This window comes from Dipteris shenzhenensis, chromosome 21 (assembly GCF_047967505.1).
Source record: "Dipteris shenzhenensis isolate YYH24624 ecotype China chromosome 21, Dip_SZ_1.0, whole genome shotgun sequence".
Taxonomy (NCBI): domain Eukaryota; kingdom Viridiplantae; phylum Streptophyta; class Polypodiopsida; order Gleicheniales; family Dipteridaceae; genus Dipteris; species Dipteris shenzhenensis.
Window position 1 is genome coordinate 52,321,139 of NC_141616.1, and position 13,455 is coordinate 52,334,593.

General features: G+C 44.4%; 1 protein-coding gene across 1 annotated transcript in view; it reads left to right on the plus strand.

The window, feature by feature from the left end:
• The window catches only part of LOC147889048 (RNA helicase family protein), a 154,621-nt gene that overhangs the window by 67,850 nt on the left and 73,316 nt on the right, over window positions 1-13,455 (plus strand). The window lies entirely within an intron of this gene.

Genomic DNA, 13,455 nt, shown 5'->3' on the forward strand with positions numbered 1-13,455 from the left:
AAAGTTTGGGCTTGCGACAATATATATGGCTTGTTAGTCGTGGACTCGACTATTGGACCTGGTAGCCCGCAGAGCTAGGCCTTTATTGGTTGCGCTTGGTCGTGAGCTCGTGGGAAGGGGTAGATAGTACAGCATGTTCGTGGTCACAACGCAAGTCATCAATGCTTGGAACAATCTTATAGGGACAAGTTGATCTCTCCATGCTACATGAAAGACTAGGAAGCTTTGTATGCCTTCGAAGTTTGTTGGAGTATATGCTCGTTTATTTGCCTTGGTGTTTGAGTTATTTGAGATTGCAGATATTTCCCTAGTATAGGGAAAAGATATTCATCTTGGTTCTTAGTTATTTTCAGTTGATGGTTATGCCTGTTTAGACACCTTTTGTGGTTAGGAGATTGAAAAGCCGTTTGTAAATACAGTTTCAAGCGGTGTTTTATTTATATATAAAAAAAAAAACCTCATCGACCTAAATGGAAATAGAAGAAGAAGCTTCTAGGGTGGATCCCGTCGAGTCGGGAGTCCGGCTGACCCCGTAGGTGTCGCGCCCAGCAGGCCATACACTATCTGGCAGAATTGCAATGTTAGAAGATGCCTTGCAACAGATTTTAGTGCAACAGTTACAAGCAAATGTAGGGCAATCTAGACCATCTCGTGAAGAGAAGGGTAAAGCTCCAATGGAACCGGAGTCCAATGTTCATACGGTCGAGCTTAGGAGGGCTAAGGTGCCTAATATTGCCAATTATAGGCTAGAAAAGTATTCTGGTTGGATGTCTGACCGTAGTTCCGATATCATAGAAACCTGGTTACACAAATGGGACGAGGCTTTCGCCATTTGTGAAATCAGGAGTGATATGAAGAAAATCCGTGAGGCCACCCATATGTTTAATAAGGCAGCTGATAGGTGGTGGATAAAACAGCAGAAAGATGGATTGGCATCCACTACTTGGGAGGGGTTTAAAAAAGAATTTAGAAAACACTTCTTAGCTCCTGATGAAGCATCCCGAGCTTGGGATCAGTATCGAAAACTTCGTCTGAGAAATTTATTAGTGGCGGAATACACTGATAAGTTCAAAGAAAGTATAATGAAAGTTTATGAACCTCTACCTCAGTCAATCAAAGTAAAAGATTTTATCTTTGGATTGAATGATCGAATCAAGATGGAAGTTCGGGCTAAGTATGCGAACACGCTAGATGAAGCAATTGCCATAGCCTTGAACTATGAGGATGCTAAAGGGAACATACCAAGTGGGTTTGTGCAGGTTGGGACTCGGTATGAGTACCCAAAGAAAATTGGGTTTAAGAAGAAGTGGATTAGCAAAGGGAGTGCCTCACAACTTAGTGGTCAAGCCAAGCAGGTGAAGCCAATTGAGACTCCTAAATCAAGTACCACCATTGGAATGAAAAGAAAAGTAACACCAATGGCAGGCCGGGCTTGGTCGAAGTCTTCTTTGAACCAAGAACAAAGAGAAAAAGCAAGGAGAGAAGGCTTGTGTTTTGGATGCCTTCAGTCTCATCAGTGGAAAGACTGTCCACGAAACAAGGATCGTCGGATGGCTGAGATGGTGATCTCAGAATGCGACGTGGAAATGGAGGGAAGTCCTAGAGCAGAACAGATGCAGATTCAGCTAGCGGGGTCTTCTCAAAGGTCAGTACCTGTTTTGTTATGTGTGTCTATTGCTAAGCTAGTAACTAGTGCACCTGATAACGTCCTGCCAACGCCCGCAGCAACGGGATATACAACCTTTAACGATACGGAGTTAATTAAGATGAAAGGGCAAGTAGCCAATCATGATGTCATTGTGTTGTTTGACTCAGCATCAACGCACAATGTAATTAACTCCAAGCTTATAAAGAGGCTGAAATTAAAGACTAGCCCATCTGGCTATGCATATATAGTCAGAATGGCAGATGGAAGTTCAATTGAAGTATGGGACCAAAGGGTTACCCAGTTGGAACTTTGAATTCAGGACTATGCTGAGAAGCTTGATTTTGAAATGATAAAGCTTGATCATGCACACATAGCCCTGGGTAAGGCTTGGCATTCTAGGAAGAATCCAGCCATAGATTGGAAAAAGCACATTTATCAATTCAAGATGAATGATGTGCTGTATGTCTTACGAGGTGAAAAAGATATACCTCAAGGACCGTTGGTTTCCGTAATGGAAATTCGAAAAGCTCAAGAAGAGTTTTTGTTTCTTTGTACAGCATTAGTAGGGCTGATTGATGGCTCTTCGGCTAGCACTGATGGCCAAGTTGGCTGATCAAATAGCAGAGGAGTTCTTTGATTGTTTTAGGGATGAGTTACCTTGTGGGTTACCTCCAGAGCGGAATGCTCAGCGTAAGATTGAACTAATCCCGGGGGCAGAACCTATAAACATCCAAAAAAGGCCAAACTTATGTAAGATATGCCATAAGTGATGGTATGCTGAAAAGAAATGACAAGGTAGTAGTACCTATTCAGAATGATCTCAGGCAGAGAGTCATTCAACAATGCCATGATAGCCCATGTGCGGAACGAGAAAACATATGATCTCATGAGACGAGATTTCTTTTGGCCAAAGATGAGAAAACATATTCATGAAAATGTGACACGTTGTTTTTCGTGTCAGGTAAGTAAGGCAGAGCGGGTGAAGCCACGTGGACTTTTACAACCTTTGGAAATACCACTAGGTAGGTGGGAGAGCATTTCCATGGACTTTATTGTAGGTCTGCTGCCTACGACACAAGGGGGATATGATTGTATCCTTGTGGTGGTTGATCGTCTTACCAAGATGGCTCACTTCATTCCAACTAGAGAGTCTGTTAGTGCCCCGCAAGTGGCGGATTTGTTTATTAGACATATATTTTGTTTGCATGGATTACCCAAATCCATAGTGTCAGACAGGGATGTCAAATATACCAGTCATTTTTGGACTGCAGTGTTTGAGACACTAAGGATTGAGTTGGGAATGAGTAGTGGGGATCATCCAAAAACGGATGGTCAAACGGAAAGAATCAACCAAATTTTAGAGGATATGCTTAGAGCATATGTGTCATTGAGGCAACATACATGGGACAAGTGGTTGCCATTGTTAGAATTTGCCTACAATGATAGAAACCATTCCTTTACAGGATTCAGTCCGTTTGAGCGAAACTATGGTTATAGATCAGCAAATCCAACTACTGTTGGAGTACGTCAGAAAGTGCCTAGTGTAGCGAACTTTGTGATTTAGATGCGGGAGATGCTAGCACTTGCGAGAGCTAACATCCGCCAAGCTATGGATAGAGCTAAGGTGTATGCGGACGAAAACAGATCCGTTAGAAAATTTAAGAAAGGAGAAAAAGTTTTTCTCAGAGTTCCTTCGCACTCTAAGTCTTTGATTGCAGGAGAGTGTGCTAAGTTGTCACCCTGGTTAATTCTAAAAAGAATAGTCAAGGTAGCCTATAAATTAGAATTACCACAGGGTTGTAAGGCACACCGAGTGTTTCATGTTTCTCGTTTAAAGAAATTTTTGCATACAGGTGACTCACTAATCGAGGGTCTTGTTTTGTTTCAGGAGATAGAGGATAATGCAAAACGCAAACCAACAAGATTCCTGGACCGAGGAACAATGCAAGTACGCAATCGGAAGATACCCACGGTGTTGGTTGCCTGGCATGGTTTACCTCTACCAGAAGATACCTGGGAATCCGTATACCAGTTACGAAGAGTGTTCCCAGACTTTATGATCGAGGACGCTGATGCCTGAAAAGGGAAGGAATGTTACGCTCAAGCTGAGGCAACATGACCTCGGAAGGGTCGGTCGATAGTTACCTATGTATGATGTCTGCTAGCTAAACCTACGGTCGGTTGAGGATTGACATGATGAGCTCGTCTAACAGCAGCTCTCAAACTGGTGAGGGCTGGTGTAGTCAGGGAAGAAAACCAATGATGGAACGCTACTGATGCTCAATGTGATTAGGTTCTCCAGGTCCCTCCCCTCTTCTATAGTCTTCGAGAGGTAGCATGTCGTCTGACAAGTGAGTGGTTTGTTTCCTCACGTCAAAGAGAGAGGAGATGTCTGCAGTCCTCTGTGAGTGCCCACTCGAGGTCAAGTATGTCGAGTCTTGCACTCTGGGTATCTACTATGTCTAGTCCCGTGCTGCCCCTAGCCGGTCATCGAAGAAAAAGTCCATGATTGTTCTCTGATTGAGCTCTGACAGTCCCTCGTGTGCTCTCCTCTGTGCTCGCATGAGCTGTACTCTATGTCTCTAGGCCTCGAGGAGGAACATGGCAACATGTTGCTGATAGGGATATGCCAAGAACTCTTTGAGTGGACCAATACTGAATAGATAGTAATGCTGTCCACAGATCTCATAGTATACAAAGCATCTGGATGCAAAGTGCTTCTCTGTCTTCGTCTCTTGCATATCTCATAAAGTGCAGATCCCCGTCTGAGAGAGAGAAAGGAAGAAAGAAAGAAAGTTTATTAAAGTCCACTAAAGACTGATGGGTCTATGAGACAGATAGAAAACTTAATACAATGAGCAAAAGGGTGGAGCTACTTAGCGAGCATCCTAACAATGCTAGGAAATTCTGTAGGACATAGTGAATGTCATAATCACCAATGTCACTATAGTCATAGTCCTCACTGGCATCACTATTATCAGAACATATACAATCTAATCCGATACAATACAATGCAGCACACACATGGCATGAAATGTGAAGGTACGCTCAATGCCGGGCTAGGCAGTGTAGGGAAGAAGCCCATGAGAGAGAGAGAGAGAGAGAGAGAGAGAGAGAGAGAGAGATGATATGATTGTATTAACGTCCTCGTGAGACCGTTCAAGATCTATGGGACAGTGATCACCATCAACAAGTAGTGATTGTTTACATCCATTGAAAGAAAATAGCATAAATAAAAGCATAAATGTGCTATGCGGTGAGTACTTGTTGTGCTAGCCTGTGTGCTAGACCAAGTACTTTGTTGCGATATTCTAAAATTTCCTTTATGTAGTTGCCTAGCTCTTTGGCTGGCCACTCCAGTAGGGATTTCAGGTTGCTTCTATTGCCCTCGTAACATTCTCTGATTTGCGCATATGCTCGACATGTTAGGAGTACATGCTGCTCATTTTCTACTTCTCCTGTGGGGCAGATTTTACATACTCTTTCCTCTCTTGGTACCTTGGGTCTTGCCCATCTTCCCCTCTCCACCTCGAGATCATGTGAGCTGGTTCTGATTTTGCAGATTGATGTTTTCAGGAGGCCTCATGGCCTATGTGAGAGAGAGAGAGAGAGAGAGAGAGAGAGAGAGAGAGAGATTAATGTCTTCGGGAGGCCTCATGGCCTATGAGACAAAGTACAATAAAAAGGTAACTCATTCAAGCCACTATGGGCTGAAGCAAAGGGGTCACTAAGGCCCTTGCTGAGTGCTATGCTCATAATCTCAAAAGAAAACTCAAACACTCAAAACTAGTGCTCAAAATACATATCCAAGTGCCATGATGGCCCTTCAATGAGCAGCGAAGATATTGATTTAGGTTAGAGCACAATTCGCGGCTTTCGGTTCATCCTGCATCGCCAGTTCTAATTATAAGAAGTGGCCCACTTTTAGCTCCCATTTCTGCACCGGAGTTCAATAGAGCAACCTTTGGCAGCTTACTTATTTAAAGTTTGAGAATAGGTCTAGGGTGCTATACCCCCGATGCCTCTAATCATTTCCTTTACCCTATACAACTGCGCAACGAGCTCCATCTATCCTGAGGGAAACTTTGGAGGGATTCAACTACTAGATGGTTCGATTAATCATTCGTCCCTATACCCAAGTCTGATGAACAAATTTGCATGTCAGTATCACTATAAGCCTCTACCAAAGTTTCCTTTGGCTTCACTTTGCTCAGGCGTAGTTCACCACCTTTCGGGTCCCAGCAGGTACGCTTCCACTCAAACCTTTCACAGAAGATCACGGACGAAGTAGGTACGCTACCACTCAAGCCTTTCACAGGAGATTATGGTTGATCAATGGTGATCTCGTATTTGTCCATCGAGACGTATCTAACTATTGTAGGGGCTGTGGTCTCCGTGCTCTCTATATCCAATGGGCCATATCTAGAGTGACACCTTGGCTTGGACCGTCCCTTACGAGGAGAGCTGAGATAGGTTGAGCCTCCATTGTATGTGCTCTAGTCACCCTCTGTATTGTGCGTGGTCTATGCATGTCTGGCTTCGTCGTAGCTTCGCGTCGTCTTTTCTCGCCCACTCTGCACTCATGTCGGCTACGTCCTCCTCCACTCCACTACGTATTGCGGATGACTCAAACGCGTAGAAATCCGTGACATGTCATTGTGCTCTGTCTACCCTAGTCTCCTACGGCGCTATCATCTCCTGCTATTGCTTGATCTGCCTCCATAGCGTCTCTTTGTGCCATCACATCTCGATCAAGTAGAGGCCTATGTAGATCTGTCATGGAAGTGGATTAGCCGAGAAAATGGTCTAAATCCCACGACCTCCTAAAAGAGGTAGTGGTATTGTCCTTGGATCTCATAATAGATTGGGAAGGTACACAAGAAGTGCTCCTCTGTGTCCACCTCCTCTGCATTGTCTACAGAGCCACTACTCTGTGGGTGTTCCTGTAGCTCTCCCTACCTCGATCCTTTGCTGTTGGGACGAGACCTGCATCTATCCAACTTCAGTCCTCAATGCATGTGAAACTCCTCTATCCTCTTCGTATTGGAATATGATGCTCTCTCCTTCCTCTAATACTCTCAAAAAGTGATTGTGGTAGAATTGGATTTTGGTGGGCAACTCATGGTTCTCCCCCCCAAATTTGTAGTGTATAGACTTGGAGTAGATCCTACCATATTTTACGATTGATCTCTTCTCACAGTATTAAGGGAGACGGGGCATCCAAGCTGTATTGAAAGTGGGGCGGTGGTCCATTTGAATGCCCTAATTGGCAAACCATCTCGATATGAGTGTCTATCATGTCATGCTAAACCCACTCTTGGCTAGTCATGTGGATGTCTCTAGCCCCAAGCTTGCTAATCTCCAGTTAGGAAAATTCCAGACCCTTCGAAGAAATTTCACCGTTTGATGAAAGATAGCATCAATCTGAAGTGTTGTCATGGTGAACTATCCCTGTACTATCTAATGAGAAACTAAAGGCTTACTCCGAATCATGTGGGATCCAATAGTCACCCTTAGTCTCCTAGCGTAAGTCGTTGAGAGCCCACTGTCCCAGAAGGATGCTGCATACATGGTTGTTAGCCTCACTAGTATATAAAATAGCCACCCCTTCGTTGGAGGGTCCCGAAAGTGTGCCTGATCTTTCATTGGGCCAGAGTTTCGTGAGCTTGTGTAAGCCATGCCTTGGCTGCATGAATCGCGTGAAAACTAGTCTCATGAAGACTACTTCTAGATAATTCTAAGACTACACAATCTCCATCAGCTCCCATCGATGCAAAACACCTCTAAAGCATCTAGGTGTTTCTGTAGGCCTCCTGTTGAGGAGAATATGAGAGACTCTATCATCTGCGTATAACAATATCTGTATCATCAAATCGCTAGTTGTGATCCCTCAACTCCCAAGCGGTCGATGAAGGTCGTCATCTGAATAATTTAGAGCCCAAAGAGGGTCGGTGAGAGGGGGCATCCCTGCTTCGCTCCCATCGTGCTCTCTATCTAGTCTGGGGTGTGTACTCTCCCTTTGGCTGACTCATATAGGATCATCCCTCCCCAAGTCATGATCCTTGGGTCTACATCTCATGAAGCCTCCTAATCCTACGGGCTCGTGGAACTGGGTCAAAGGCCTTCGGAAAATCTCCAAAGTATGCATAGACTTTTTGGGATATTGACCTTGCCCCCTGATGAGGCCCTGAAGAGTGAAAATGTGATCAAGGATAAAGTGTTGCCTCATATAGGATCATCCCTCCCCAAGTCATGATCCTTGGGTCTACATCTGATGAAGCCTCCTAATCCTACGGGCTCATGGAACTGGGTCAAAGGCCTTCGGAAAATCTCCAAAGTATGCATAGACTTTTTGGGATATTGACCTTGCCCCCTTGATGAGGCCGTGAAGAGTGAAAATGTGATCAAGGATAAAGTGCTGCCTCCGGAACCCATCCTGTCCCAAAGCTGGTTGCCGTTGTGCCTTTGTGTAAGAGCTGATCTATCTCTCTCTAGCATCAATCCGTAAATCTCGGTTAATGTGTGGCCAATCATGAGAGTATGGTAGTTCCCAGTGTCCATGGGATCCTGTGCTTTGTGTATTGGCACAATGGTGATGGTACTCCAAGGAGGTGAGAAGCCATGGCATATAGCATGATTAGAGCCAAGACCACTTGTCTATGTGTAAAGTGCTCAGGCTGCAATCCCTCATGATCTTGGGCTCTCCGGTTGTTGAGCCGACGTAGTGCAGCTCGCACATTCTGTGTGGTGAACAAGATAGATGCAGTGGGCATGGGTAAGGAGGACATGTCAGGTGGTGGGTAGATCAGGACGTTGTAGAGTGATGTTGTGCATGTATGATGCTAGAAACCCTGATCTTTGATGGGGATAGGTGGCCTCCCTTCAAAGAGAAGCTCCCATGCAATGGTGGCATCCTCTCCTCCGAAAGATCGGATCACCTCATCCATCCCATGTGAGATGAAAGCCCACCTCTTCTGGCATGTTAGGTGCCGTGAGATCCGCTGCAGCTTGAGCGTCGACAGGTGCCCCTGAGCCCGCTCACATACGAGGTGAGATCTCATCTCTCGGCACTCATCACCAAACCATAGGTTTTGGGGCATCTTCCCAACTGCGGGGCATGATGTGGATCAGGCCATAGGGAATAATCAGGCGGCGGCATCCTAAACCATTGAGGCAAGAGTCTTTGAGGCATGGGTAAGATCTACATTATCTCCAAGGGAGGTCGATAGCATATGAGACAAGTGGCTTATATATACTGCATCATGCACGCGCGAGCGAGCGCGAGAGAGAGAGAGAGAGAGAGAGAGAGAGAGAGAGAGAGAGAGAGAGGTGTATTAATGTCTTCAGGAGACCTTGCGGGTCTATGAGACAAGATACAAAATATATATGTAACCCATACAAGCCACTGTGGGCTGAAGCAAAGGGCTCACTAAGGCCCTTGTTGAGTATTAAGCTAAAAATGCAAAAGCCAGTACAAAATATAAGAACTAGAGCTCCAAGTACATGTGGAGGCTCTATATAACCCGACTCCCTGATGGTCCTCTAATGTGATGCAAAGAGCTCACGTATGTGTGTCTGTCAGTCTGTCTCCTGCGGTGGTGGGGGGCGCACTCCCCTGGATCTCTGTATCCGATGGGCTACATCGAGAGTAATGCCTTGTCTCTAGGGGTCTCCTCTGAGGAGGGCTGAGATAGGTCGAACCTCAATCGTGCGTGCTCTGGTCACTGCATGTGTCGTGTGTGGTCTCCGCGTGTCTCGTCCAGCCACATCGTGGTGACGGGCCTCACTACTGATCCATAGTGCTCTCGTCTCCTTGAGCTCCTCCCCATCAATCTCATCTGGTACTAGCTTGGACGCGTAAAAATCAGTGATGCGTGTCTGTGCTCGATCTAGCTCGGTGTCCTGAGGCATCGGTATTGTTTGGGTTTCGATCATAGATCTATTTGGCACACTCTCATTACTATGCTGCAGCCTTTTCAGCATGTCCCCTGCTTATTTCCCACTCTTCCTTTGACGGATTGGAGGTTTGATTGGGCCTCTCCAGGCTAAACCCCTTTCTCATTTGCAGATCTCTCTGCTAAAAATGCTAATCATCTTTTGCTTCCACAGTTTTAGATCCAACAACATGGGAATCTTTTTTGGCATCTTCATAGGCCTCTTACTTGGTGGAAGGCTTGTCTTCGATGCATCTGGAGTAGTAAGCTTCTCTCAAACGTGGCGTTGTTTGGTAGGGCCCTATGAGTGTGATCATAATAGGCTGCCTGACGTATTGCTCCCTCGGTCTGCCCTACTTGTGCACATCCAAGGGAGGTTGCGCTACATCTCTTCTGGACCTGTCCTGCTGCTCGTGACTTGTTTAGTCAATATGCCTCTCGGCCAGAATTTGCTCATTTCTTTTCTTGGTGTCGCTTTTTGGCTCTCTAGTAATTAGATCATGCCCATAACATTCTACTATACAGGCAATGCCTCATTGATGTTTTCCATTTCTTTCGTTCATCCTTGCATCGGTCTCTCCATGATGCGCATTGTCTTGGAGACCTTCCTTCAGTTGGAAGTATTCTATCAATATTTCTAGTTTATGAGTAGTAGCCGTTCCACTTTAGGACAGCTATGAACAAACATTCTTCTTAATGAATGGTTTTTAACCAAAAAAGCGTGTCTACTAAAGCACGATGTCTATATTTGAATGTTAAAATGTTTCTAAGTAGATCATGTATACCTAACATTCACCTTTTAAAGCTTCCTTTCGTCGTGAAAGTTTCTAATTCTCAGGTATATGTCTTTGTCCAATCTTATGATAGGTGCTTCTTTGGAAGATGCAATGTTGCAGCTTTACATGATAGATGCCATTAATGAAGATGGTTTTATTACTACACACACTTTTTTTTTTGGGGTAAGAATTTTGATGGTTTATATTACACAAACTTCCCCTGAATGGGGAGTTCAAGATTGCATCAGTAGAAGATGTCAGTATATGATAAGTATAGAATGTAGTGTATATAATGAGCTTGTAGACAATCAAAGAGAGATTGCTGCAGAGAGCGTCAGAATAAAGGGAAAGTAGAAACAGTAGGATTACCAAAGCCTCTATAATTTCGAACCTTCCATAGGGTCTATATTTCCTAGTAACGAACCCAAGTGAACAAATCAAACCCTTGTCTGCATGGGTGAATTCCAAAAAGCCAGAAATGCTTCCCAAAGGTTGCAGTAGGAAATCGAGCTCTCAAAAGCTGCCGAAGGAGATCCAAAAAATCACAAGTGTGTCGACAATGCCAAAGGAGATGAGGCAAGGTTCCTTTGGAGCCAAACATCTGTGACAAACAGCCGGAGCAATATGCCTTTGTGGCAAGAGCTGCCCAGACGGAAGAAGCCCTAGCATCACCCACTACAAAAAACCTGTTGTTGAAGAGGAACTTTGGAACTCCAAAGCTGTCACAATCTCTTCCACCACCACTTTGCCAGGTGATTCATATGCCAGAGTTGATTTGCCTTATCTGAAACCCAAGGTGGGGGCAGCAAAACTTTATACAAGGTAGGTGCCGTAATGTGAGACAACCTCACGGGATAGGCTGATAAAACCGAGGAATGAAGAGTCCAATCTTTAAGCCTATCCTCAACCTCAAGTGGTGGCACCGGCAGAAAAGGCTGAAGCATTTAAGTAATATTTTGCCACAGAGGGCGATAATGCATCCCTAAACCATATTGTCTAGCAGCCAAAGGAAAAGATATCATGGTACCATCATCACGAATCACATTAGCAACAGAGCGGATCCCTTTGAAACTAATAAACTAGGTTCCTGTAAAGCCAGCGGGGGGTCAAAGACCTTTGACCAATGTATGCTTTCAGCTCTTAAGGAATTGCCCTGCAAGAGTTGCGGCCATGCCATTCCACGTGGGAGAGGATATGCGTCCAATCAAAAAACATTTTGGAGACCAATGGACATCCTTTGACCCTGCCATCAATACAGGCAAAAAGAAACCCACTGAGTTGGTTGCCAATAGCCAAAAGCAGAGATGGTGAGTTCCAAAAGCAAATAGCGGATCATGGCAGCCCATGCTTGATCTCCTTGCAGAAATTGCAGCATCATTTTCCCCTTATGGGCAAGGATATGCACGTGAATGTTGAGAAAATTTTGGCGAACAGACACATTGCATTGAAAGTAATCTCAAACTTTTCCGGCCATGTTTGGATCGCCAAAAAGATTCCATAATGGCTAACATATAGTATGTAAGATATTTCCCTTGCCAAACATGATCAAAGGAAAGTAGAACTGAATGTATGCCATCAAAATAGATTGGACTATCCGGAGTCTCGAACATGCAACGGCCAAATGGCTAGTTTCCAGTATTCAAGTTTTTTCTTCAATCTTTCAAGTACCCAATCAGTTTGTTGGTGACAAGTAATCAGCCATCCCAAAGGATAACCAAGATGGCGAACTAACTGTGTAGGCGGGAGTATTTCCCTAGGCCATAAAAGACTATGCCAGTCTTTAGAATGCAATGGCAACAACATAGACTTCTGAAAATTGACATGTAGACCAGCAGCTAGGCCATATAATGATAGAGCATGCATAAGGGAAGAAAGATCCCTCTCATTATTCTTTGGAGTAAAAAAAGAATCATCAGCATATGATTGAGCAACCATAGTGCGACTTCCATGGATCTCGAAGCCATGCAACATGTTTGTATCCACAAGATGATCCATGTATTGAAGCATTGGATGCGTAGCTATGGCATACAAAAGCGCAATAAGTGGACATCGCTGGCGAACCAAACAACGGAGTCCAATTTTCAGAAATATCCCCAGACAATATACAGGCAGCTTTACTGTCATTATATAGCTAGTAAATAACTTAGTATTTTTTGGCAAAATCCCAAAGCATGCATAGTCTGCGAGATGAAATCCCATTGAACTGTGTGAAAGGTCTTGGCAATGTCAACTTGCAACAAGAGCACATCTTGCTCCGTGTATTTACATATTCTATCCGAACATAGGCATTAGCAATATTATCAGTGATATGCCTGCGAGGAACAAACCCATATTGTGCGGGATGGAGTCCATCATATAAGTATCCTTTGATGCGATCGACCATCATACTACTACTACTACTACTACTACACACTTTTTTTTTTGGGTAATATCCAGTGCAGTATACTTATATGTTCATAGATTTACAAGATGGGAAGTCTCCGAAATGGAGAGGATCCCAAAGATCAGAAACATAAAAAGAAAAGCTCTATGCAAGAAGTATCCATATCACCCTCATGGCAGACATCATATAAGGATTGTGGCAATGAGGCTCGGAAAGATTCATATGACTTGTGAATCTGCCGACCTAAGTATGAAATTATGCTCACTCCAAATTGTCCAAAGAGCCCAATATCTCACCCAAGAGAGAAATAGTGAGTATTGAGACAAAGACCTCATAAATCTGCCAAAGAGCCAGAAATGTTTCCCAAAAAAGTGACTCAGGAAACGGAGCCGAAGAGGATCTGAAATTTTTCCGAGGAGGTTCCTAGAACACGGGGAGTGCCAAAGCAAATGAGGGACAGTCTCTGAAGGAGCCTGACATCTTAAACATGTGGATGGTGCAATGCGACGTTTAGCAAGCGTGACTCCCACTGACAATGTGCCTGTCATGCATCTCCAAAGAAAAAGTCTTTGTTTCAATGGCATTTTACACTTCCATAATATCCGGAGATTCTTCCGCCACCATGAGAGGGGCTTCCTTATATGCCACAGAGTATTAGCATATTGTTGAATCCATGGAGCACGCTGAAGAAGCCTGTAGACTTTCATGGAGGTC